A 27,365-nucleotide genomic window follows, 5' to 3' on the forward strand; every position below is an offset into this window, starting at 1 on the left:
AATTTATAGTTTTCAAGATAGTTTAGGCTATTCAGGTTATTTGCAATTTCATACCTATTTTAGGTTCAACTTTTCCATTTCTGTAAAAAAGGCAGTTGAGATTTTGATAAGGATCACATTAAATCTGTATATTGCTTTATGGGCTGATGGCATGTTAAATATGCTTTCCAATAAATGAACACAGGATGTCTTTCCATTTGTTTAATTTCTTTCAGCAATGTTGTGTAGATTTCAATTTACAAGTCTCACATCTATTTGAATAAATGTACCCTACATATTTTATTATTTATGATATTGTAAATGGAATTGCTTATTTGCCTTTATTTATTGTCCGTTGCTAGTACACAAAAATATAACCGATTTTTCTGTATACTCTGAAACACTGCTGAATTTCTTATAAGATCTAATAGTTTTTTGCATGTATTCTTTAGGATTTTCTGTATGTATGACAATATCATGAGAATAGAGACAATTTTACATCTTCATTTCCAAGTTCGATATATTTTATTCTTTTTCTTGGCTAATTGTTCTGGCTGAAACTTCTAGTACAAAGTTGAATACAAGAGGCATCCTAGTTTTATTTCTGGTCATAAGGAGACAGCCATCTTTCCCCTTTAACTATGTTACATAGTATTCATAAATGCCTTTCATCATGTTGAGGAAATTCAATTCTATTCCTAGTTTGTAGAGCTTTGTATATCATGAACGGGTATGTATTTTGTCTAATGCTTTCTTTGAAATGAATTATCACGTGTTATTTTTTTCCTTTCTACTATTAATATGGTATGTAACATTGATCTATGTATGGTGAATCATCTTTGCAATTCTGGAAAAAAATTCCATTTTGCTCATGGTGTATAATCCCTTTTAGCATGTTGTCACAATTTTTAACTAGTACTTTAAGGTTTTTGGCATTTATATTCATAAGGTATACTGACCCATAGATTTGTCTTTGTGTTTGTCTGACACTGGTATCATTGAAATGTTATCTCATAAAATGAATTTTAAAACGTTCCCTCAATTGTATTTTTGGAGAGAGGCTGAAAAGTGGTATTAATTCTTCCTTAACATCTGGAAGAATTCACCAGTGAAACCACTTAGTACTGGGCTTCTTTATTGGCAGATGTTAAAAAATATAATTTCCTGAGATGACGTTCACATAACTTAAAAATAACAATTTAAAGTGAACACATTAGTGGCATTTAGCACATTCACATGATTTAGTAGGAAACATTTTCATCACTACAAAGTAAAGCCCTATAGTCATTAAGTGGTTTCTCCACATTCCCTGTATTCCTAGTTCCTGGCAGCAAATAATCAAAATTCTTTCTCAAAGTAATGTCTATATGTATAAAATCATATAACATGTGACTTTTTGCGTCTGGTTTCACTCACTTAGCATAATGCTTTGTAGGTTCATCCAAATTTATCATTTTGTCAGTACCTCATGACTTCTGTGGCTTAATAATACTCCACTGTAGGCATATACCAAAATTTCATTGTCTCTGTGGACATTTGCACTGTATTCCACAGCAGCTGAACCATTTTAAATACCAGCTATGTGGACAAGATTCTATTTATGTATATTCTTGCCAACACTTTTTCATGCTTTTAAAATTACAAACACATTAGTGGATATGAAATTATCTCATGGCTCTGCTTTTACCTCACTTATGTCAAATATTATGAAGCATCTTTCATGTGCTTTTTGTCCATTTATACATTTTCTTTGAAGAAATGTCTTTTCAAGTTTTTGCCCATTCTTTAATTGGGTTGTCTACTTGTGGAGATGTAAGAGTTTTGTTTTTTTGTTTTTAATACATAACACATCCTTGATACTCGACCCGTATTAGGCATATGCTTTCTATTTTCTCATCTTCTGCATGTTGCCTTTTTCCTCCTTGGTAATGTTCTATCATGCACAAAAGTGTTGATTTTTGATAGCACCTAATATATTTATTATTTACTTAGACTTTAGATATCACATCTAATATTCCATTGCCAAATCCAAGGTCATGAAGATTTATTCCTATGTTTTCTACTAAAAGTTACAGAGATTTAGCTCTTACATTTGGGATGTTGATGCACATTGAGTTAATTTTGTATATGGTACATCTTCATTGCTGAGTCCATTTGTCCAAGCTCCATTTGTTGGTAGGGGTTCAGCTTCATTCCTCTGCATGTGGAAATCCAGCTGTCAAGCACCATTTGTTGAAGGGACTACTCATTCCTCTAAATGATCTTGGAAAACTATCAATAAGCAACTGGGTATAGGTATATGGGTTTATTTCTAGAAACTCGATTCTATTTCATTGGTCAATATGTATATACTTATGCCAGGACTGTATCATTTTTGATTAATGAAGCTATGCAGTAAGTTTTGAAATCAGAATTCAAGTCTTCGGACTTCGCTCTTTTTCAAGACTGATTTGGTTACTCACAAACCTTAGCAATTACGTATGAATTTGAGGATCAGCTTTTCCATTTCTGCATAAAAGGCTATGCATATTTTGAAAGGAATTGCACTGAATCTGTTGATCACTATGGGTTGTACGACATCTTAAGAATACTGTATTACAATACATTTACACAGGATGTCTTTCCATCTATTTACATGTTCCTTAATTTATTCCAGCAAAGTTTTGCAGTTTTCACTGAACAAATACTTCAACTCCAGGCTAAATTTATTCCTAGGCATTTTATTCTATTGAATACTATGGTACATGGATTTTTTTTTTTTTTTTTTTTTTGTGGTATGCGGGCCTCTCACTGTTGTGGCCTCTTCTGTTGCAGAGCAAGGCTCCGGACGTGCAGGCTCAGCAGCCATGGCTCACGGGCCCAGTTGTTCCGCAGCATGCGGGATCCTCCCCAACCGCGGCACAAACCCATGTCCCCTGCATCGGCAGGTGGACTCTCAACCACTGCGCCACCAGGGAAGCCCCGTTCATGGATTTTTAAAATAATTTTAAAATTTCCTTTTCAGATTGTAATTAGCTACAGAAATAAAAATAATTTTGAGTGCTGATGGTTTAATTTTGCTGATCTTATTATCTCTAGAAACTTTCTGTGAATTCGTTGGAATTTTCTACATAATAGGAGTATAAAAAGAGTTTTAATTCTTACTTTCCAATTACTATGCCTTCCATTCCTTCTTCCAGCCTAGTTGCTGTAGCTACAATATCCAGTACAATATATAACAGCAATGGTGAAATCAGGTACATTCGTCTTGCTGATGATCTTAGCAGAAAAGCATTCAGTCATTTGACACTGATATTAGCTATGTGTTTTACATAAATGCTATTTATCATGTTCAGAAATTTCCTATTCCTAATTCACATTTTTTTTCTTTTCTGAAATCATGAAAGGTTTGTTGGTTTTTATCAAATTCTTGCTCTGTATCAATTGAGATGATCCTTTGGTTTCCTTCCCTCATTACATTAATGTGATGTATTATCCTTGTATTACTGGCAATAATTCTACTTATTTGTGGTGTATAATTCTGATAATAAGATGTTGGATTCTTTCTTGTAGAGTTTTTTGGAAAAATTTGGAATCTATATTCTAAGACATACTGGTAATTAATTTTCTCTTCTTGTGATGGTTTTACTTGGCTTTGGTGTCAGAGTAATGTGGACACAGAGAATAACTAAGTATTCCCTGCTTTCCTTTTTTTTTTTTTGCAGTACGCGGGCCTCTCACTGTTGTGGCCTCTCCCGTTGCAGAGCACAGGCTCTGGACGCACAGGCTCAGCGGCCATGGCTCATGGGCCCAGCCACTCCGCAGCATGTGGGATCTTCCCAGACTGGGGCACGAACCCATGCCCCCTGCATCGGCAGGCAGACTCTCAACCACTGTGCCACCAGGGAAGCCCCTCCATTTTTTTTTAAAAGAATCTGAGTGATTACTATCAACCCAATATTTGGTAGAATGTACCAGTGCAGGCATATGACAGAGGTCTTTACTGACAGGTTTTATATTTTGGTTACTTGTTCAGTCCCTTTATTTATATAGATCTCTTCAAATTTTCAAAGTGATTCAGTATTTTTATGAATTATATTCCATTAAAAGTTATTACCAAATAATGGCTATATACACTGTGTTATACAATATGTCTTGTTGCTTCTATATTTTATACATAGGAGTTCATATCTCTTAATCCCATACCCCTACCTTGCACCTCCTCACTTCCATTTCCGCACCGATAACCACTGGTTTGTTTTCGACATCTATGAGTTTGTTTCTGTTCTGCTATGTACATTTGTTTTGATCTTTAGATTCCACATATAAGTGATTCCATACAGTGTCTTTCTCAGTCTGACTTATTTCAGTAAGCATAATGTCCATCCACATTGCTGCAAATGGTAGAATTTCATTCTTTTTTATGGCTAATATTCCATTGTGTGTATGCATATATGTGTGTATAATATACACACACACATGTATATATACCTCTTCTTTATCCATTCATCTATTGATGGACACTTGGGTTGCTTCCATATCTTGGCTATTGTACATGGTACTGTTATGAACACTAGGGTGCATGTATCTTTTTGAATTAGTGTTTTCATTTTCTCTGGATATACACCCAAGACTGGAATTGCTGAATCATATGGTGGTTCTATTTTTAGTTTCTTGAGGAACCTCCATACTGTTTTCCACAGTGGCTGCACCAATTTACATTCCCACCAACAGTGTACTAGTATTCCCTTTTCTCTACATCCATGCCAACGTTTGTTATTTGCAGAAATTTTGAGGTTAGCCATTCTGATAGATGTGAGGTGGTATCTCGTTGTTTTGATTCACCTTTGTCTAATAATTAACAATGTTGAGCATCTTTTCATCTGCCTATTAACTATCTGTAGATCTTCTCTGGAAAAATGTCTGTTCAGGTCTTCTGCCCATTTTTAAACTGGGTTGCTTTTTAGATATGGAGTTGTATGAGCTGTTTATATAATTTGGATACTAACCCCTTGTTGGTCATATAATTTGCAAATATTTTCTCCCACTCAGTAGGTCATCGTTTTGTTTTGTTGATGGTTTCCTTTCCTTTCCGTGCCACGTGGCATGGGGGATCTTAGTTCCCCAACAAGGGATCAAACCCACATCCCCTGCAGTGGAAGCACAGAGTCTTAACCACTGGACCACCAAGGAAGTCCCACCCTATCTGTTTTGATTGGGGCATTTAGTCTGTTGATATTTAAAGTAATTATTGATAGGTATGTACTTATTGCCATTTTATTACTTGTTTCCTTTTTGTTTTTGTAGTTCTCTGTTCTTCTTTTTGTTTCTTCCCCTATGGTTGATTTTATTTTTTTGAGCTGTTTCAGGATCACAGCAAAATTTAGGAGAGAGTAGAGATTTCCCATATACAAGCTGCACCACATGTATATCCTCCCTTATTATCAATGTCCCCCAACAGAATGGCACATTTGTTACAAGTGACAAATCTACGCTGAGATATCTTAATCACCCAAATCCACAGATTACATTATGGTTCACTCTCAGTGTTGTATATTCTATGGGTACATAGAATGTATAGTGACATATATCCATCGTTAACATATCATAGAGTATTTTCATTGCCCTAAAAATCTTTTGTGCTGTACTTTTCATTCCACCCCACCCCAACCTCTGAGAACCACTGATCCTTTCACGTTCTCCATAGTATTCTCTTTTCTACAATGTCATATAGTTGGAATCATACATTATATAGCCTTTTCAGACTGGCTTCTTTCACTTTATAATATACACATATGAAGGAATCATTTCATGTCTTTTCATGGCTTCATATATCATTTCATTTTAGAATTAAATATTCCATTCTCTGAATGTACCACAGCTTATTTATTCCTTCACCTACTGAAAGACATCTTAATTCTTCCACATTTGGTCAATTATGAATAAAGCTGCTATAAACATCCATGTGCAGATTTTTGTGTGAACTTAAGTTTTCAACTCTTCAGGTAAATGTCAAAGTGCACAACTGCTGGATTTTATGGTAAGAGTATGTTTACTTTTTAAGAAATTGCCAACTGTCTTCTAAAGTGGCTACAACATTTTGAATCCCCACCAGCGATGAAGGAGAGTTACTGTTGCCCCACATCCTTGCCAAAATATGGTATGGTCAGTGTTTCAGAAGTTGGCCATTCTAATAGGTGTGCAGAGGTATCACAGTGATGGTTAAATTTGCATTTTTTTTTACATTAAGTCTTATCATATGTTTATTTTGATCTGTATATTTTCTTTGGTGAGGGGTCTATTAACATCTTTGACCCATTTATTTAAATTGGGTTGTTTTTTTAAATTTTTTATTATTTATTATTTAAAAATTATTTTTATTAATACAATGTTGTGTTAGTTTCAGGTGTACAGCAAAGTGAATGAGTTATACATATGCATATATCCACTCCTTTTTTTCTTATATTCTTTTCCCATACAGGCAATTACACAGTACAGAGTTGAGTTCCCTGTGCTATACAGCAGGTTCTAATTAGTTATCTATTTTATATATAGTAGTGTGTATCTCCCAATTTATCGCTCCCCCCTTTATCCCCTGGTAACCATAAGTTTGTTTTCTACATTGGTGACTCTACTTCTGTTTTGTAAATGAGTTCATCTGTAACCTTTTTTACAGATTCCACATATAAGCAATATCATATGATACTTGTCTATGTTTCACTTACTTCACTCAGTATGACAATCTCTACGTCCATCCATGTTGCTGCAAATGGCATTATTTTGTATACATGTACCACACCTTTATCCATTCATCCATCAATGGACATTTAGGTTGCTTCCATGTCTTGGCTATTGTAAATAGTGCTGCAATGAACATTGGGTGCATGTATCTTTTCAAATTATGGTATTCTCCAGATATACACCCAGGAGTGCGATTGCTAGATCAAATGGCAGCTCTATTTTTAGTTTTTTTAAGGAACCTCCATACTGTTCTCCATAGTGGCTGTACCAATTTACAACCCCACCAACAGTGCAAGAGGGTTCCCTTTTCTCCACACTCTCTCCAGCACTTGTTGTTTGTAGATTTTTTGATGATGGCCATTCTGACTGCTGTGAGGTGATACCTCATTGTAATTTTGATAGCATTTCTCTAATAATTAGTGATGTTGAGCATCTTTTCATGTGTCTCGTGGCCATCGGTATGTCTTCTTTGGAGATATGTCTATTTAGATCATCTGCCCATTTATGATTGGGTTTGTTGTTTTTTATTTTGATATTGAACTGTATGAGCTGTTTGTATATTTTGGAAATTAATCCCTTGTGGGTCACTTCATTTGCAAATATTTTCTCCCATTCTGAGGGTTGTCTTTTCATTTTGTTTATGGTTTCCTTTGCTGTGCTAAAGCTTTTAAGTTTAATTAGGTCCCATTATTTTTGTTTTTATTTTCATTACTCTAGGCAGTGGGTCAAAAAAGATGTTGCTGTGACTTATGTCAAAGAGTGTTCTGCTATATATTTCTCTAAGAGTTTTATAGTATTCAGCCTTACATTTAGGTCTTTAATCAACACTGAGTTTATTTTTGTGTATGTTGTTAGAGAGTGTGCTAATTTCCTTCTTTTACATTTAGCTGTCCAGTTTTCCCAGCACACTTACTGAAGAGGCTGTCTTTTCTCCATTGTATCTTCTTGCTTCCTTTGTCAAAGATAAAGTGACCATATGTGCGTGGGTTTATCTCTGGGCTTTCTGTCCTGTTCCATTGATCTATATTTCTGTTTTTGTGCCAGTACCATACTGGCATATATATCATATATATGCTCTTTTGTCATATATATCAATTTTCACTTGGGTCTATTTCTGGGCTACCTATTCTGTTTCATTAATCTATTTGTCTATTGGGGGGAATAATACAACACTATCTTGATTACTGTCTGTAGCTTTAAAATAAGTCTTGAAGTAGAGTAGTGTGAATCTTTCAACTTTGCTCTTCTCAAATAACATGTTGGTAATGCAGGGTATTTTGTCTCTCCATATAAACTTTATAATCAGTTTGTTGATATCCACAAAATAACTTGCTGGAATTTTTATAGGACTACCTTGAAGCTATTCATCAAATTGGGAAAAACATACATCTTGAAAATGTTGAGTCTTCTTTATCCATGAACATGTACTGATACTATCTCCACTAAATCAGTTAATTTCTATTATCAGAATTTTATAGTTTTCCTCATATAGATCTTGTACATATTTTGTTAGATTTATACCAATTTCATTTTGGAGAGTATGAATGTAAACAGACCTGTGTTTTTAACTTCAAATTCCACTTGCTTGTTGCTGGTGTCTAAGAAAGTGACTGAAAAACCTTGTATCCTGAATCCTTTCTATAATTGTTTCAGTTCTGGGAAGGTATTTTTGGCTTTAGTTTTGTCAATTCATATTTTCTACATAGACAAACATGTCATTTCCAACCAAAGTCAGTTATATTTTTTCCTATCCAAAATGTATTCCTTTAATTTCCTTGTCTTTGCTTTAGCTAGAATCCAGTACAATGTTAAAAAGGAGTGGTGACAGGGGACATCTTTGCCTTTTATCTGATCTTGGTGTGAAAGCTGCTAGCTTCTCACCATTAGGTATCAAGCTGTAGGTTTTATGTAGATAGATCATGTTTATCAGGCTGAGTTAGTTCCCCCTGCATTCCTAGTTTATTGCAAGGTTTTTGTTTTTTTTTAATCACAAATGGGTGCTGGATTTTGTCAAATGCATTTCCTGCATCTATTGCCATGATCGTGTGATTTTTTTTAGCCTGTTGATATACGAGGTTACATTAACTAATTTTCTCTTCAAATATGTTCTCATGCCCTTTCTCTCTCCCTTCTCCTTCTGGGACCCCTACAATGTGAATATTGGTGCATTTAATGTTGTCCCAGAGGTCTCTTACACTGTCCTCATTTCTTTTCATTCCGTTTTCTTTATTCTGTCCTGTGGCACTGATTCCCACCACTGTCTTCCAGCTCACTTATCTGTTCTGCCTCATTTATTCTGCCATTAATTCCTTCTAGTGTTTTTTTCATTTCAGCTACTGTATTGTTCATCTCTGTTTAACAGTTTGTTCTTTATATCTCTACCTCCCGGGAGATCAGCTCGATGCTTTGTGATGACCTAGAGGAGTGCGATAGGGAGGGTGGGAGGGAGGCTCTAGAGGGAGGGGATATGGGGATGTAAATATACATACAGCTAATTCACTTTGCTGTATAGCAGAAACTAACACAATATTGTAAAGCAATTGTATTCCAATAAAGATGTTAAAAAAATAATAATAAAGCAAATTTGAAAACAAAACAAAAATCTTCTCTTTGTTAAACATTTCTTACATCTTCTCGGTCTGTGCCTCCATTCTTTTTCCAAGATCCTGGATCACCTTTACTATCATTACTATGAATTATTTTTCAGGTAGATTGCCTATCTCCACTTCACTTAGCTGTTCTTTTTATCTTGTTCCTTCATCTGGACCACATTTCTCTACCGTCTCATTTTGTCCAACCTTCTGTGGGTTTTTTTCATTTGTTTTTATATAAATTTATTTATTTAAATTTTTATTTGGGGCTGCATTGGGTCTTCGTTGCTGTGTGCAGGTTTTCTCTAGTTGTGGCAAGCTGGGGCTACTCTTCACTACTGTGAGCGGGCTTCTCATTGCAATGGCTTCTCGCTGTGGAGCACAGGCTCTAGGCACACAGCTTCAGTGATTGTGGCCCTTGGGCTCAGTAGTTGTGGCTCATGGGCTCTAGAGTGCAGGCTCAATAGCTGTGGCACACAGACTTAGCTGTTCTGTGGCATGTGGGATCTTCCCAGACCAGGGATCAAACCCGTGTCCCCTGCCTTGGCAGGTGATTCTTAACCACTGCACCACCAGGGAAGTCCTAACCTTCTGTGTTTGTGGTGTCCTTTCCACAGGCTGCAGGGTCATAGTTCCTCTTGCTTCTGGTGTCTGCCACCCAGGTGGGTAAAGTTGGTCCAGGGGCTTGTGCAGTCTTCCTGGTGGAAGGGACTGGTACCTGCCATTTCAAGGGGTGGGTTTAGAGGTGGCTGTGAGCTCAGTACAACTTTAGGCAGCCTGTCTGCTGACGGGTGGAGCTGTGTTCCCAGCCTGCTGGCTGATTGGCCTGAGGCATCCCAGCACTGGAGCCTGCAGGCCGTTGGGTGGGGCCAAGTCTCAGTGCCAAAATGGTGACCTCCATGAGAGCTCACACCAATTAATATTTCCTGGGGCTTCTGCCACCAATGTCCTTGCCCCCACAGTGAGCCACAGCCGACACCTGCCTCCCCAGGAGACCTTCCAAGACCCGCCAGTAGGTCTAGCCCAGGTTCCTATGGAGTCACTGCTTTGTGCTGAGTCCCAGTGCACATGAAGCCTTGGGTGCGCCCTCTAAGAGTGGAGTCTGTTTCCCCCACTGCTATGCAGCTCCTGCACTCATGCCCTGCTAGCCTTCAAAGCCAAATGCTCTGGGGGTTTCTCCTCCCAATGTCAAACCCTCAGGCTGGGGGAGCTGACGTAGGGCTCAGAACTCTCACTCCTGTGGGAGAACCTGATATATTTTCCAGTTTGTGGGTTGCCCACCTGGCAGGTATGGGATTTGATTATATTATGAAAGTGCCCCTCCTACCATCTCATTGTGGATTCTTCTTTGTCTTTGGATGTAAAATATATTTTTTTGATAGGTTCCAGCCTTTTTTATTGATGGCTGTTCAGCAGTTAGTCGTGATTTTGGTGTTTTCATGACAGGAGGTGAGCACAAGTCCTTCTACTCTGCCATCTTGTCCAGAATGGAGGGGCTGCTTTTAGTTTGGATGATTGCTGCCTCTTTCCTCAGTGTGTGCTAGCCATTATCCCCTTGATATGGGGTGTGCAGGTCTGGTGGCCTGTGCACACTCCTAGGACAGCAGGGACAGGGACTGGCATCTGACTATTAATTTTCAAATGCTGAAACAACCTTGCATACCAATTATATATTCCATTTATTCATGATGCATAATTCTTTATACATTGTTGTATTTGATTTGCTAATATTTTGTTGAGGACTTTTATCTATGTTCATGAAAGATACTGGTCTGCAGTTTTCTTGTAATGCCTTTGTCTGATTTTCCTATTAGGGTAATGTTGGCCTCACAGAATAAGTTAGGAAACATTTTCTCTGCCTCTATCCTCTGAAAATGATTGTAGAGTACTGGGATGATTCCTTCCTTAAATGTCTTACAGAATTTACTAGTGAACCCATCTGGGCCTGGTGCTTTCTGTTTTGGAAGGTTATTAAATATTGATTCAATTTCCTTCATAGATATAGGACTAAGGAGCTTGTCTATTTTTTTAAATGTAACTTTTTCTATACTCATCTTTTTTCTTTTTTTGGCTGCACCACGCACCTTGCAGGTTCTTAGTTCCCTGACAAGGGATTGATCCTGGGCCCCTGGCAGTGAGAGAACCAAGTCCCAACCACTGGACCACCAGGGAATTCCTGAGATTGTCTATTTTTATTGTGTAAGTTTTGGTAAACTGTGTCTTTTGAGGAATTGGTCCATTTCATTTAGATTATCAAATATGTGGGCACAGAATTGTTTACAGTATTCCTTTATTATCATTTCAGTGTCCACAGGATCTGTAGCGATGTCCCACCTTTCATTTCTGATATGAGTAATTTGTGTCCTCTGTTTTATTTTTCTTAGTCTGTCTAGAGGCTTATGAATTTCATGGATCTTTTGAAAAAACCAACTTTTGGATTCATTTACTTTTTGTATTTCTTGTCTTCAGTTTTATTAATTTCTGCTCTAATTGTTATTTTTCTTCTTTAGATTAATTTGCTTTTTTCTAGTTTCCTAAGGTAGAAACTTAGATTGAGTTTAGTTGTTTCTTGTTTTCTATAAATACATATCCAGTGCTATAAATTATTCTCTGAGCACTGCTTTCATTACATTCTACAAATTTTGGTAAGTAGAGTTTTCATTTTCATTTAATTAAAAATATTTAAAAATTTCACTTGATACTGCTTCTTTAACACATGTGTTATTTAGAAGTGTTTTTAATCTCAACACATTTGAGATTTTCCAGATATTTCCAATCAGGAAAATTATTGATTTGTAATCTCATTCCATTGCAGTCTGAGAGCATATATTGATTTTATTCTTTTAAATTTGTTAAGGTGTGTTTTATGGCCCAAAATGTTTTCCATTTTGCTGAATGTTCCATGTCAGCTTGAGAAGAATGTGTAATCTTAGTGTTGTTCAATGAAGTAGTCTATAGATATTCATTAGACCCAGCTGATTGATGGTGGTGTTGAGTTCAACTATGTCCTTACTGATTTTCTGCCTGCTGGATTTGTCCATTTCTGAAAGAGAGGTGTTGAAGTCTCTAACTAATAGATGGTTTCATCTATTTCTCTTTGTAGTTTGCACAGGTTTTGCCTCAAATAGTTTGATGCTCTGTTGGTAAGTGTATACACGGGAAGGACTGTTATATCTTTTTGGAGAATTGACCCCTTTATCATTATGTGATGACCTTCTTTATCCCTGACACCTTTAATTTCTTTGAAATCTCCTCCATCTGAAATTAATAGAGGTACTCCTACTCTCTTTTCACTAGTGTTAACATGATATATCTTTTCCACCCATTTACTTTTTTTTTTTTTTGCGGTACACGGGACTCTCACTGCTGTGGCCTCTCCCGCTGTGGAGCACAGGCTCCGGACGCGCAGGCTCAGCGGCCATGGCTCACAGGCCCAGCCGCTCCACGGCATGTGGGATCTTCCCAGACTGTGGCACGAACCCATGTCCCCTGCATCAGCAGGTGGACTCTCAACCACTGTGCCACAAGGGAAGCCCACCCATTTACTTTTATCTGTGTCTTTATAATTCACTTCTTTTAGGAAGCATATAGTTGGCTCTTGTTATCTGACCTACTCTGAATACACCCAAATTTGTGCAATTAGAACACTGATGTTGAAAGTGATTATTGATATAGCTGGTTTAACATCTACCATATTTGTTCCTGTTTTCTATTTGTTGCACTTTTTCTCTGTTCCTATTTTTGTCTTTTAATTTTTTTGGCCTTTTGTGGTTTTAACTGAGCATTTTATATGATTCCATTTTCTCCCCTTTATTAGCATATCAGCTAATACTTCTTTTGTAACTTTTTTTTAGTGCTTGCCACAATGCAATATACATTTACAATTAATCCAGGTCTGCTTTCAAACAACATTATATCACTTCCCGGTAGTGTGAGTACCTTTTAATAACAAAATAATCCTAATTCCTCCCTCCTGTACCTTATATCATTGCTTTCACTAATTTCACTTATACGTAAGTATACATAAGCACAAACATATATGCATATGATATATAAAAGTACACACGATTGAATACAGTGTTATTATTAACAAACTATTACCTGTTAGATCAATTAATAATAAGAAAAAAAGTTTTTTATTCACCTTCACTCATTCCTTCTTCAAGGCTCTTCGATACTTTATGTAGATCCGAGTTTCCAATCTTTATCACTTTCCTCCTGTCTAAGCACTTCTTTTAACGTTTCCTGAAAGGTCTACTGGCAAAAAATGGACCTTCAAATTTTGTTTGTCTGAGAAGGTCTTTATTTCTTCTTCGCTTATGAAGGATAACTTTGCAAAGTACAGAACTCTAGTTTCCAGGTTTTTTTCTCTAACCACTTTAAATATTTCACTCCATGCTTTTCTTGCTATCATTTCTGAGAAGTCAAATGTGATTCTTATTTTTATTCCTCTATAAAGGTGTCCTCATTTCTTTTATGGTGTTTTTGATATTTAACATTTCTTTTGGTTCTTAGAATTTCCATCTCTCTGCTTACATTGCCCATCTGTTCCTACATGCTGTCTACGTCACCCACTAGAGTCCTTAACATAGTCCTCTCGCTTCTTTCAGGATTTTTTTTTAGCTTTAATTTTCTGTAGTTTTTTAAAATGATATTCCTAGGTATAGTTTTTGGCCCATTTATCTTGGTGTTCTCTGAGCTTCCTGGATCTGTGCTGTGGTGTCCAACATTAATTTGGGGGAAAATTTCAGTCACTATTACTTCAAATATAACTTCTGTTCCTTTACTTCTTCTTCTTGTATTCCCATTACATGTATGTTACGCTTCGTGGTTGTGCCACAGTTCTTCAATATTCTACTTTTTTCTTCAGTCTTTTGTTCCCTTTGCTTTTGGTTTTCAAGAATTCTATTACTATATCCTTGAGCTCAGAGATTCTTTCCTGAGCCTTGTTTAGTCTACTAAGGGGCCCATCAAAACCATTCTTCATTTCTGTTACAGTGTTTTTTATATTTGTCACTTCTTTTGGTTCTTTCTTAGGATTTCCATCTCTCTACTTACACTGTCCGTCTCTTCTGGCATGCTGTCTACTTCACCCATTTAGAGCCCCTAGAATATTAATCATAGTTGTTTTAAATTCCAGGTCTGATAACTCCAATATACCTGCCAGCTCTGGTTCTGGTCCTTGGTCTGCATCTTCAAATTGGGTTTTTTGCCTTTAGGTATGCCTTGTAATTTTTTCTTGATAGCTGGACACGATATACAATGTAAAAGGAACTGCTATAACAAGGCTTTAGTAATGGGATGGTGAAGCGTGAGGGAAGGGGAAACATTCTACAGTCCTATAATTAGATTTCGATCTCTCAGTGACCGTATGTCTCTGGACTATGTAACTTCACAACAGCTTCTCAGTTTTATTCTTCTTGCCTTGGGTGGGACAGGATGGCTACAGTAAGCTGGAGTTGGGTATTCCCCTTCCCCAGGTTAAGTTAGGCTATGATAATACCCCAGCAGGTTAAGCTCTGGTTAAATAGTTGCCTCTGAGGTCAGGTCTTCTTAAGAACAGAGTACTCTGGCTTATTTCAAAATGATTCTCCTTTCTCTCCCCCTGACAGAAGTACAAGGGTATTTTTCTCCTGTATGTACTCCTGGAGGTAAATCTCACAATATTGTGGAGTTCCCTCTATGACTGGGTTCCCAAGGAGTTTTTACCTCTCAGACTTGTCCACACTGAGGCTCCAGCAATTTAACTTACAGTTCAGGTTTTCCTATCCTGGCACTGGTTCCTGCAGTGGTTTCTGCTCCTCTACTACAGTAAGCCATGACTCCCTGTATTCACCTGTCTCTTCTCTCCAATCTTGTGGGCAATAGTTTGCCCTGTGTCCTCTCCTCTTTTACAGATACAAGAAGCACTGGTGATTTTTCAGTCTGTTTAGTTTTTTACTTATCTTTTGGATGGAGTGGCTCCAAGCTCCTTACATGTGAAACTAGAAACCTCACTTACTTCTTTTGAAGTCTACTAGTGATCAGTCACTGCATATCAGGTATTCAGTTTACATGCAAAAATGTAGTTATGTTGCCTCCTTGTCTTCCAGGGATGAACCCATATGACATCTTCGAAAATACATAATCAAAAAAGGAAATGGCCAAGAAAAAAAATAGAAGTGCAGTAATAAAAGTGTTAACACTGACGGGAAATTTGAAATTAATGTAAACAGTTATAACATAATTGGCTGACCATGGAAATGTTGACAATATCATTTGACCTTTAGATATGCACCTGTAGTAACTTACCAGTACAAATGAGAACAGTGACTGTGCTGAAAAGGATGAAGATGTCCAATAGGGAATGACATACCAGCAAAAATTTTTATATTAAAGAAACTTTCAGAAATATTTCATGACATTGAAAGCATGAAAGATGAAATGCTGGATGGAAATCCATATTTAGAAAGAAGAATGACAATTCAGCAAACTATAGAAAAGATGCTCATTCCTAATATACAAATTATATGAGAAGAAAGTAAGCACTGTTAAATCTACTATTGATAACTTTTATAATGAAATAAAACTCTAATTTTAAATGTTTCTAACATTTCATATTAAAATATAGTAAATAACTGTTAGCTTAACTAATGCTTTAAATTTCCTATACATTTGTGATTGACAGTAAGAATTTTTAATGTTTTGACAAAAAACTTTTTAGGTAATGGAGCAACAGTAATTTTTCCATTAATTAATACTGCTTTCAGGTAGCAGTCATTTTTACAGTCCCACAATACTATGTAAAGCAAGATTTGCCTATATTTCATGGGATTTTTTGGGGGGTGGGGTGCCACTGTAAATGGTACTGTTAATTAAATTTTGATTTCCAAATATTCACAGCTAGTATACTGAAATGCATGCCCTTTATTGTTTTTTATTGCCTTATGGTATTGGGTTGAACTTCCAGTGCAAAATTGAACAGTCATGGTGAAATCTAACATACTTGCCTACTTCCTGTTCATAGAAGGGGAAACCATTAAGTCTTTAATGGTTGATACTGATGTTACTATCAGTGTTTAGGAGATTCAATTTATCACATTAATGAGGTTGCCTTCTATTCCAAATTTGCTAAGCATTTTTTTGTTATGAATAGGTTTTAAATTATGTCAAATGCTTTTCTTTTTGTACATATTGAGATAACATGTTTTCTTTTTTAGTTACATGATTGACTTCCAAATGTTGAATTACTCTTTCAGTTCTGAACCGGACCATTTTCAAATACACTTAGAGCATTCTGTTCTCCTTAAAAAAGGCACACTGTCAAGGGAAACATTTTATCACAGTCAAACAGACCTCAGGTAAGGGAAATCCCAACTTCTGTTCCCTACAGCCTTTGACATAGAGGAAAGAAAATACCCAACTCCAGTCCCTTTGAGCCTCTGACAGAAAAAAGGGAAGTACCCAAATCCAGCCCTTTCTAGCCTTCCTGTCTCACCTCAAGTGGGAAAAACCGAAGAATCACTTGGTAAGGTCACAGACAAGGGGCACAGGCTCACTAAAAGACTGAGACTTAATCACAGGGATATAAATGCTACTCCTCTCCCCACATACCTTATCAACATATTAACAGAGCTTCTCTTTCCACTTTTCAGAGTTCTCCTTGGGTTGCCTCTTATTTCCAGGGATTACAGTGTACTTAAGAGTGGAGGAACAGGGAGAAATGTATCTATGTCACACTTTCTGAAACAGAAGTCCTGGTGCCTGTTTTTATAAATAAAGTTTTACTGGAAAACAGTCACACTCATTCATTTATTAATTGTCTAAGGTGACTTCTGTGCTACAATGGCAGAGTTAAGTAGTGTGAAAGACCAGGACTTGAAAAGCATAAAACACCTTCGATTTGGTCCTTAAACTTTCTGACCCCTGTGTTAGAGGGCATTATGGTAAAGCCCCAAATACAACAGCAACAAAAAGGATAAAATATTATGAATAAGCAGGTCAAAAACTGTTTAAAATATATATGAAGGTAACTATAAAATACACATTAAAAATTCAAAAAGAGCCTTAAATAAATAAAAAGACATCCCTTGTTTTTGGATTAGGATGTCCCAAGATCTTCAAGACAACACTTATAAGTTTATAAATTTTATAAACATAATTTTATAAATTTAATAAAATCCTCCCCCCAAAATCCCCAAAAATTAGTTTTACAGAGCTACACAAATTGATCCTGAAGTTCAACTGGAAAAATAAACCCACATAAATTTCTAGGAAAACAATGAAGAAAAAAAAGAGCTCCATGAGTGAACTAACCTGACAAATTATTATAATATACTATAAAGCCTATATAATCAGGAGCGTGGTACTAGCCCCTGAATAGAGAGGTCAATGGAAAGGAACAGAAAAGTCCAGAAAACAGACCCAACTATATGTAAAAGCTTACTACATCACAGTCCATTTGCAGTTAATAATGTATTGCTTCACAATATCTTGCAATGTTATAAGCTCATAGTCCCCTGTTCTTTATTTTACTTTTTTATATATAATACATACATGTATGTTACAGACCTAATACAACGATGTTACAATTTTAATTTTTAATAAGGTATTTGCTTCATAAAGCTATGAAGAGAGAAAAGGCAAAAAAAAAAAACTTTGCATTTACCCAGATATTTACCAGTTCTAATGCCCTTCATTCTTTTCTGAGGATCCAAGTTTTCAAGAATTTCATTTACTTCTGTCTTAAGTACTTCTTTGTCTTGTGGTGTAATACAGATCCATTTGTAACAAATACTCTTAGTTTTCTTTTATTGAAAATGCCTTTATTCCATCTTCATTTTTGAGTATTTTCACTGGATATACACTAAGGATTGACAGGTTTGTTTTTTTTTTTTTCGCTCACAACTTTAAAGGTGCTGTTCCATGCAGTTTGGCTGAAATGGTTTCTGATGAGAAGTCAGAAAGTAATATGATCATTATGCCCATGTATATGTCATTTTTGTGTTGCTAAGCTTACACTTTTTGTTTGGCTTCAGACACTTTAATTATGATGTGCCTAAGGTGGCCTTCTTTATCTTTATCATGCTTCATATTTAGCATTTTCTGTCTGCAAATTTTTACATTTAATGGAGTTTGAGAAATTTTCATTTAAAAAATGTTTTTCCCCATTTGTTTCTTTCATCTCTTCTGATATCCCAATTACACATATGTTTGACTGATGTGATCTAACAGGTTTCCGTGGCTCTGTTCAGTTTTTCTCATTCTTTTTTTTACTCGTTTCCTCACCTAAGATAATTTTTATTGATCTGGCTCCAAGCTCACTCTTTCTTCTGTCACGTCTATACACATACAGAAGTTAAATCCCCTCAATGAACTCTGCACTTCAGAAATTACATTGTTGCTTTCCAGCATTTCCATTTATTTCCTTTTCATGAGTTCCTTGTGGAGAGTTTCCATTTTTCTACTGAGATTTTCATGCATTGAAAATATGTTGTTTCAAAGTGTGGACACTGCAGGGGGAAGGAGGGCTGGGATGAATTGGGAGACTGGGATTGACATACATATGCTGCTAGGTATGAAACAGATAACTAGTAAGGACCTGCTGTATAGCACAGGGAAATCTACTCAGTGCTCTGTAGCAACCTGGATGGGAGGGAAATCCAAAAGGGGGGGGATATGTGTATACATATGGCTGGTTCACTTCACTGTGCATCAGGAGCTAGCACAACATTGTAAAGCAACTATACACCAATAAAAATAAATAAATATTTAAAAAAGAAAATATGTTGTTTCACTTCATTGAGAATAAAAGTGCCCACTTTAAAATTCTCAAATGCTAGTTTATAATTTTGGTTTACCTTAGAGTTGGAATTCGGTTCTTCATAAGAATGAACACTGTAATTCATAGGAAGACCACTATAAAAATAATGTACAAAACATAAGCTAAATAGTAAATAGGAAAACTAAAATGAAATTCTAAAACAATTCAACTGCTCCCAGAAAAGCAAGAAAGGAGGAACAAAGAAACTAATAATGGAGGAAACAAATAGAAAGCCAAAAAATAAAATGGCAGACCCCAGCAGAGACACAGCAATAATTCCAATAAATGTTAATGGAATAAATGCTCCACTTAAAAGGCAGAGACTGTTAAAAATCAATTTAAAAACTAACATAAACTAAATATGAAATACAGAGATGAACTTTAAATATAAAACACAAATAGACTGAAGTGGGTGGAAAAACAATATCAGAAGGAAATGATAAGCATAAGTTCACTAAAATAGTTGTATTAATAGTAGATAAAACAGATTTAAAAACAAAACTTATTACTGGACATCAAGAAGGACTAAGACTAAAAAAAGTACTGATTCAACAATACACAACAATCATAAACGTATTTGCACTCAGTAACAGAATATATGAACTACATCAAAATACATGAACTAAAGACTGACAAAATAAAAGGTAATTCTACACTCATGGTTGCTAATTTTAAACCTCTGTCAGCAATTCACAGACATAAAAAAAATATTCAGGAATGCATACATGCGTAAAAGATATGAACAACGATATCAATCACCTAGATTCAATTGATACTGTTAGATAATAAAACAAAAATGACATAACGCACATTATTTCCAATTGCACAAGGTAGGTTTACCAAGAGGGACAATATCCTGGACCATAATACAGTACAAATATAAATAAAAACACTAAGATTGGCTTCCCTGGTGGCACAGTGGTTAAGAATCCACCTGCTAATGCTGGGGACATGGGTTTGAGTCCCGGTCTGGGAAGATCCCACATGCCATGGAGCAACTAAGCCTGTGCACCACAGCTACTGAGCCTGTGCCCTGGAGCCCGCAAGCCACAACTACTGAAGCCCACAGGCCTAGAGCCCATGCTCTGCAACAAAGAGAAGCCACCACAATGAGAAGCCCACGCACCGCAACGAAGAGTAATCTCCCACTTGCTGCAACAAGAGGAAGCCTGCATGTGCAGCAACAAAGACCTAATGCAGCCAAAAATAAATTAATTAAATTAAAAAAAAACAAGTTAAAACATTAAGACTGTAAAGAATATGTTCTTTAACCACAACAGAATTAAACACAAACCATAAGGTAACTAGGAAACCCCCAAATATTTAGAAATTAAACATTCCTTTAAATGAACATTGACTCAGTCAAAAAACTACAAGAAAGATCAGATGACATTTTGTACTGAATAATAATGAAAATATGTTTTAAATCTGTGAGATGCAGCTAAATAGAGAAATTTATGACTATAAATGTCTATGTTAGAAAAGAAGGAAGGTCTTGGGACTTCTCTGGTGGTGCAGTGGTTAAGAATCTGCCTGCCATATACCCTGAGAAAGCCATAATTCAAAAAGCGTCATGTACCACAATGTCCACTGCAGCTCTATTTACAATAGCCAGGACATGGAAGCAACCTAAGTGTCCATAAACTGGTGAATGGACAAAGAAGATGTGGCACATATATACAATGGAATATTACTCAGCCATAAAAAGAAACGAAATTGAGTTATTTGTAGTGAGGTGGATGGACCTAGAGTCTGTCATACAGAGTGAAGTAAGTCAGAAAGAGAAAAACAAATACCGTATACTAACACATATATATGGAATCTAAAAAACAAACAAAAAATGGTCATGAAAAGCCTAGGGGCAAGATGGCAATAAAGACGCAGACCTACTAGAGAATGGACTTGAGGATACGGTGAGAGGGGAAGGGTAAGCTGTGACAAAGTGAGAGGGTGGCACGCACATATATACACTACCAAACGTAAAATAGCTACTGGGAAGCAGGTGCATAGCACAGGGAGATCAGCTCGGTGTTTTGTGACCACCTAGAGGGGTGGGATAGGGAGGGTGGGAGGGAGGGAGACGCAAGAGGGAAGAGATATGGGGATATATGTGTATGTATAACTGATTCACTTTGTTATAAAGCAGAAACTAACACCCCATTGTAAAGCAATTATACTCCAATAAAGATGTTAAAAAAAAAAAAGAATCCGCCTGCCAGTGCAGGGGACATGGGTTTGATCCCTCGTCTGGGAAGATATCCCACATGCTGCAGAGCAACTAAGCCATTGCACCACAACTACTGAGCCTGCGCTCTAAAGCCCACGAGCCACCACTACTGAGCCTGCGCGCCATACTGCTGATGCCCGCGTACCCTAGAGCCCATGTGCGGCAACTACTGAGCCCGCATGTGGCAACTACTAAAGCCTGCGCGCCTAGAGCCTGTGCTCTGCAACAAGAGAAGCCAGCGTACTGCAACGAAGAGTAACCCCCACTCGCTGCAACTAGAGAAAGCCCACGTGTACCAATGAAGACCCAACGCAGCCAAAAAAAAAAAAGAAGGAAGGTCTCAAATCAATGATCTAAGCCGGTGGGGGGGGGGGTTTCACTGATTTACAGCCCCCAGGCCTGTGTTGTCTTTGTAAATAATGTTTTACCAGAACACAGCCACATCCATTCACTTAAATTATCTATGGCCGACTTCTGCCACAACAGCAGCACTGAGCAATTGTGAGAGGCCATACGGTCCATAAAGCTAAAATACTATGCTGCCCTTTAACAAAGACTTTGCCTACACCTGACCTAAACTTCTACCTTATGAAAGCAGGAAAGGAAGACAAGTTAAACTCAAAGCAAGCAAAAGGAAATTATAAAGGTAAGAGCAGAAATCACTGAAATAAAAAACTGAAAAATAGAGAAAACAAAAAAACCTCAAAACTGATAAATTAGATAGATTGATAAAGAAAGGAATAAAACTAATTTCTAATATCAGAAATTAAATAAGGAACATCACTACAGATGCTTCATACATTCAAAAAATAAAAAAGGAATATTATGAACTGATATGGAGTAGGTTCCAAAAAGTAGTATTGAAAGGAAAACTCAAAATACATTATGTTAAAGAACAAATATATCATGCTACCTATTGTGTGAGAAGGGAAAATAAAACATATATCTGTGTCAGCAGAGTAAACCAGAAAACAATGAACTGAGTCATCAATAAGGGATGGGGAAGCAAATGAGGTAGAACGGATATAGGAGAGAATGACACTTCTCTGAGTGTAATCTTTTGTACACTTTTTAACTTATTAAAGCACATTACTACTCTAAATATTCAAAAAATAAAATTATATCAGTAAGAACGTGATGGAAGGAAAACTAAAACTAAACAGATGAACATAGTTACATTCTGTGTTTACACCATAACCGTATGGAGAGAAGAAAAGGAAGCAAATGGGATGGGAAAAAGAGAAAGAGGAAGGGGCAGGGAAATAGGCAAGGAAAGGGGAAGAATGGAAAGAAGGGAGGGAGGGAAGAAGAAAGGATGCATTCAAGTATCTTATAAACACAATATCTGACAGTATACCCTCAGTCTTGGGGGATGCGGGGGGTGTCAGGGGGCGAGGAGCAGTAGTGAAAATAAACCCTTTACTATTCTTAGTGGGTTTGTTTATTGGCTTTTGGGTGAAGCAATTTTGAAAATACTTTAGATACATTGTAAGACTGCACAATTGCGTAAATATTTTTGATGTTGCTGGGAGCCAGTTTTCTCACTGTGCATAGAAGGAAGAGATAATTATAGAATGGGGAAAATCAAGAAAGAACACTATAGGGATGGATTAGAACTGAAGGTACAGTATGAACCCACACAGAAATAAAATATGTATATGTTTAGTGTATATATATCTGTGTATCTGTGTATATATATGTACGTACTTCCTAGCTCTGTAGGAAGGGCTAACAAGAAAAGAGCTCAGGAGCAATGAGCAACCAAGCACCGAGATCTTGGTTTGTAAATACTATTCCTCCACTAAAAGGAACCAAGGCTCCTAGAAGAAAGAGACAATTGCAGGATGAGGCAGGATAGGTATGAGTCTTATGATGACAAAAGTAAGGAAATGTTCAAATAAATGTTGGGGACATATTACAAGCACATAAGAAACAGTTTTAAGGGGCTCCCATGGGCCATATCTAGAACATTTTGAGCAAAAAAATAATTAAGAAACAAAATGAATTATTAACCATGGAAAAAAGCTAAGAATTTCAATCCCTTATAATAATAAATAAATCAGAGAGAAGGTAGGTCTTGTGCTTATAGTATTATGCTGAGGCTTGACTGGTAAATCTGGAGGAAGTGCTAGAGTTTCAAAACATTCACAGTAAAGAATGGGCAAGGATAAAGGCTAACTCCAGGGGGATATTTTGATAGGGTGCAAGATATTTTCATGATCTCAAAATATCTCACTACACTGTGATGGAATCATCAACAATGTGAATATTCTGGTTGCCATACTGTACTACAGTTTTACAAGGCTGTGGAAATGCTGCAGATTAAAGAAGGCTACAAAGACATGACGACTAAGTATAATATATTTTTTGGTATAAAAAACGTAACATAAAATTTATTATTTCAGCCATTTAAAAATGTACAATTCAGTGGCATTAAGTACATTCACATTTTTGGGCAACCATCACCACCATCCATCTCATCATCCCAAACTGAAATACTGCACCAATTAAACAATGATTCTTATTCTCCCTCACCAGCCCCCCACCCCCAGAACACTATGCTGCCTTCTGTATCTATAAATCTGACTATTCTAGGTACCACATATAAGTAGAATCATACAGTATTTGCCATTTTGTGGCTGGCTTGTTTCACTTAGCATAATATTTTCAAGGTTTATCCATGTTGTAGTATGTATCAGAATTTCATTCCTTTTTAAGACTAATATTCCATTGTATGTATACATGATATTTTGTTTATCCATTCACCTGTTGATGAATTTTTAGGTTGTTTCAACCTTTTGGCTATTGTGAATAATGCTGCTATGAATATTGGTGTGCAAATACCTGTCTCTGCTTTCACTTATTCTGAAACTATATCTAGAAGTGAAATTGCTGGATCATATGGCAATTCTGCTTAATTTTTTAAGGAACTGCCATATAGTTTTCTACAGTAGCTGTACCATTTCACATTCCCAACAGAAATGTCCTCTTTTGCATTATACCCCCATGTTTGTTTCCTGTTTTCGAGATTCCACGTTGCTCTCTTGTAATTAACTGCCTTGTTTTGGTGTGACACAGCCTCCATTTGCTTTCTGAGAAAGGGTGTGTAAGAGATACAATTTTTTTGAACTTGTGTGTCTGAAAATGAACTGTTTTGCTCTCACACTTGATTATTTGGTTGAGTATAACATTCTAGGTTAAAAATATTTTCAAATCGTTTACTCCATTATCCTTCAGCTTCCAGTGTTTTTACTCGCAAGTTCAAAGATATATTTATTCTTGTCCTTTTCATGCAACATGGTTCCCCCCTGCACCCCCTGTGCAAGTTATTATGATCTTCTTTTGATTCCCATTGTTCTGAAATGTCACAATTATGTCCCTTGCTGTTGGTCTTTCTTTTCCACTATGCTGGGCACTTTGTGCGCTGATACAGTTTGAAAATGCACATCTGACATTTCTGAGAAAATTTTTAAAATTATTTTAATATTTTCCTTTCCTCCATATTCTCTGCTCTCTCTCCTTTATTTGGATGTTAGATATCCTGTTCTAATCCCCTAATTTTCTTAACTTTTCTCTCTTATTTTCATAGCTTTGTCTTTTTGTTCTACTATCTGGGACATTTCCTTGGTTTATCTTTCAATCCACTTATGGACTTTTTCATTTATGTTATCATGTTTTTAATTTCTAAGAGCTCATTTTGGTCCTTTAAATATTCCTTTACATGGCTTTTTTTTTTTTTTTTGGCTGAGTTGGGTCTTTGTTGCTGCGTGCGGGCTTTCTCTAGTTGCAGCGAGAGGGGGCTACTCTTCGTTGCAGTGCACGGGCTTCTCATTGCGGTGGCTTCCCTTGTTGCGGAGCAAGGACCCTAGAGTGCGTGGGCTTCAGTATTTGCGGCACACGGGCTTAGTTGCTCTGCGGCATGTGGGATCTTCCCGGACCAGGGATCAAACCTGTGTCCCCTGCATGGGAAAGTGGATTCTTAACCACTGCGCCACCTGGGAAGTCCTGGCATTTTACTGTTTCATGGATGCAAAGTTTTCTCTCATCTCTCTAAAGGAATTTATTATAATTAAAACATTTTCTTCTGTTCTCTGCATTGTTTGTTTGTCTTTAATTGCTTGCTGTTGGTTTGTTCATTTTGGTCTCTGCCTTTCTGCTTAAAGATTTTCTTCAAATGTGGAGTGATCCATGGTTGTCTGTTCATATCTAAGGGACTGGAATGAAAAGCTGATTGGAAGTTTTAGGTATATAGGTGGGGCTTGTTAATCTTTGTTCTTCGTGGTAGAATGACATGGTTGGGTCATTTCAATGGAGATTCCCAACTGTAAATACTGGTCTGATTTCTTCAGCTGGTCAATTTACTCTGAGAGAACTCCAGCATTCTCTTGGCTGTCAGCAAAGTCTATGCTTTCTTCATGGCACTACCTTGTATAGTTAAACGCTAAAACAAAGTTTTTAGTCTGACTGTTGTAAGAGTTCAGGCAAGGTAGGGATCAATGAGTGGCAGCAACGTTGGGGGAATCTTAATAAATGATGTGTGACATGGGATAAGCCCCTCCTAGGAAAATAAACTGGCACATCTAAGTATAATATTTATCTCTAGGCTGGATCCAGGACTACATGGGGTAAAAATGCTATACAGAACATTGTTATGAAATATGAAGGATAGTTTAGACAAATGAGGTAGACAAATGTATTATGGTTACAAAAAAAAAAAAAAAAACCCTATTCTTAGAAAGTATCCACTGAAGTATTTAGGGGTAAAGGGCCAAATGTTCTAGAAAAAAAAACTATACAGAGTGGAGAGGGAGGAGCACAAAAGGTAAAACTAGTAGTGGAAAATGTAAACAACAGACAAATCTTGATAAGAGAATACATGTGTTCCTTATATTATTTTGGTAAGTTTCCATAAGTTTAAAAATATTTTTGAATGAAAAATTTTTAAAAAAGGAATGACATCCATAACATTTTTAAAAAACTACTGTAAATTTTTATCCAGAATATTAAAAACAATACTGTCGCAAATCAATTAACAAAACTAAAAGACAAAACAACCCAATAGATAACAGTAAATGATGTGAAAAGAAACTTAAGAAAAGGAAACCAGAATCATTAATAAGCCTATGAAAAGATCTTCAACATCACCAATAATTAGTGAAACACAAATTAAAGCACAAGATATAATTTCATATCCATCATGTTGGCAAATTTTTTAAAGAAATAATAACAAAAGTGCTGAAAAGCGTAAGCAGGGGGGAAAGGGATAAGGAGAGGAAAGAAAATATTACTGAGAAACCAATATTCTCATACTCTTTGGTGAGAGTGTAAATTGGAACAATCACTCTGGAGAGTAACACATATTTCACTTTACATACACATAATTTCACTTTAATAAAAACACTAAAGAAATTCTCATATGTGCATAAGAAGTCCTCTAAAGATTTTACTGCAGCTTTGTATTTAATAGTAAATAACTGGAAACAACCTAAACATCCATCAATAGGCTAACAGATCCATTGTATTTTCACCAAGTGGAATATGGTACAGTAACTGAAATGAATTGGCTAGATTAATATATTTATCAATATAGATAAATCCCAGGGTAAGATATTAAAAATATTTAACAACTAGTATGGCACCAACCAGAAAAGACATTGTAAATAACTACTATGGCTATACCACTCCATAGTGGCTGAATATCCCGTATCTCAAAAATGAGTGAAAAAAACCAAAGTTGTAGAATACATAAAATATGATAGAATTTTAATAAAGTTTAATAGCATGGAAAAACCATTACTATATAACTAAGCAGTAAAAGTATTAAAAAAAACATGGTAAGGATATACGACTTCAGAATAGGACTTACTTGTGGCATGTGATGAAGAGGGGGGCTTCAACTGTACTGTTTAAAGTTTTTAAAAATCTGAAACAAATATAACATTTAAGATCTGTTAAAGCAGGGTAGTAGTAACAAGCACTCAGTTTCTCATTGCCAATATATTCCGTTTGAAATATTTCATTTAAAAAATTTAGATGACTTACTTTC

The 27,365-nt window shown here is 36.3% G+C and overlaps 1 pseudogene across 1 annotated transcript in view; it reads right to left on the reverse strand.

Annotated features, from left to right (window-relative positions):
- Positions 1 to 27,365, reverse strand: part of LOC111178295 (dnaJ homolog subfamily B member 6 pseudogene) — a 133,219-nt pseudogene that overhangs the window by 74,262 nt on the left and 31,592 nt on the right. The window contains exons 2-3 of the transcript XR_016391343.1: positions 27,186 to 27,242; positions 19,130 to 19,187 (exon numbers count right to left, since the gene is read on the reverse strand). The product of XR_016391343.1 is annotated as a dnaJ homolog subfamily B member 6 pseudogene (transcript). The remainder of the gene's footprint in view (positions 1 to 19,129; positions 19,188 to 27,185; positions 27,243 to 27,365) is intronic.

The sequence above is a fragment of the Delphinapterus leucas genome, chromosome X, assembly GCF_059928025.1.
Source record: "Delphinapterus leucas isolate spDelLeu-1000000601 "Yukka" chromosome X, BTC_Dleu_Yukka2, whole genome shotgun sequence".
Taxonomy (NCBI): Eukaryota; Metazoa; Chordata; class Mammalia; order Artiodactyla; family Monodontidae; genus Delphinapterus; species Delphinapterus leucas.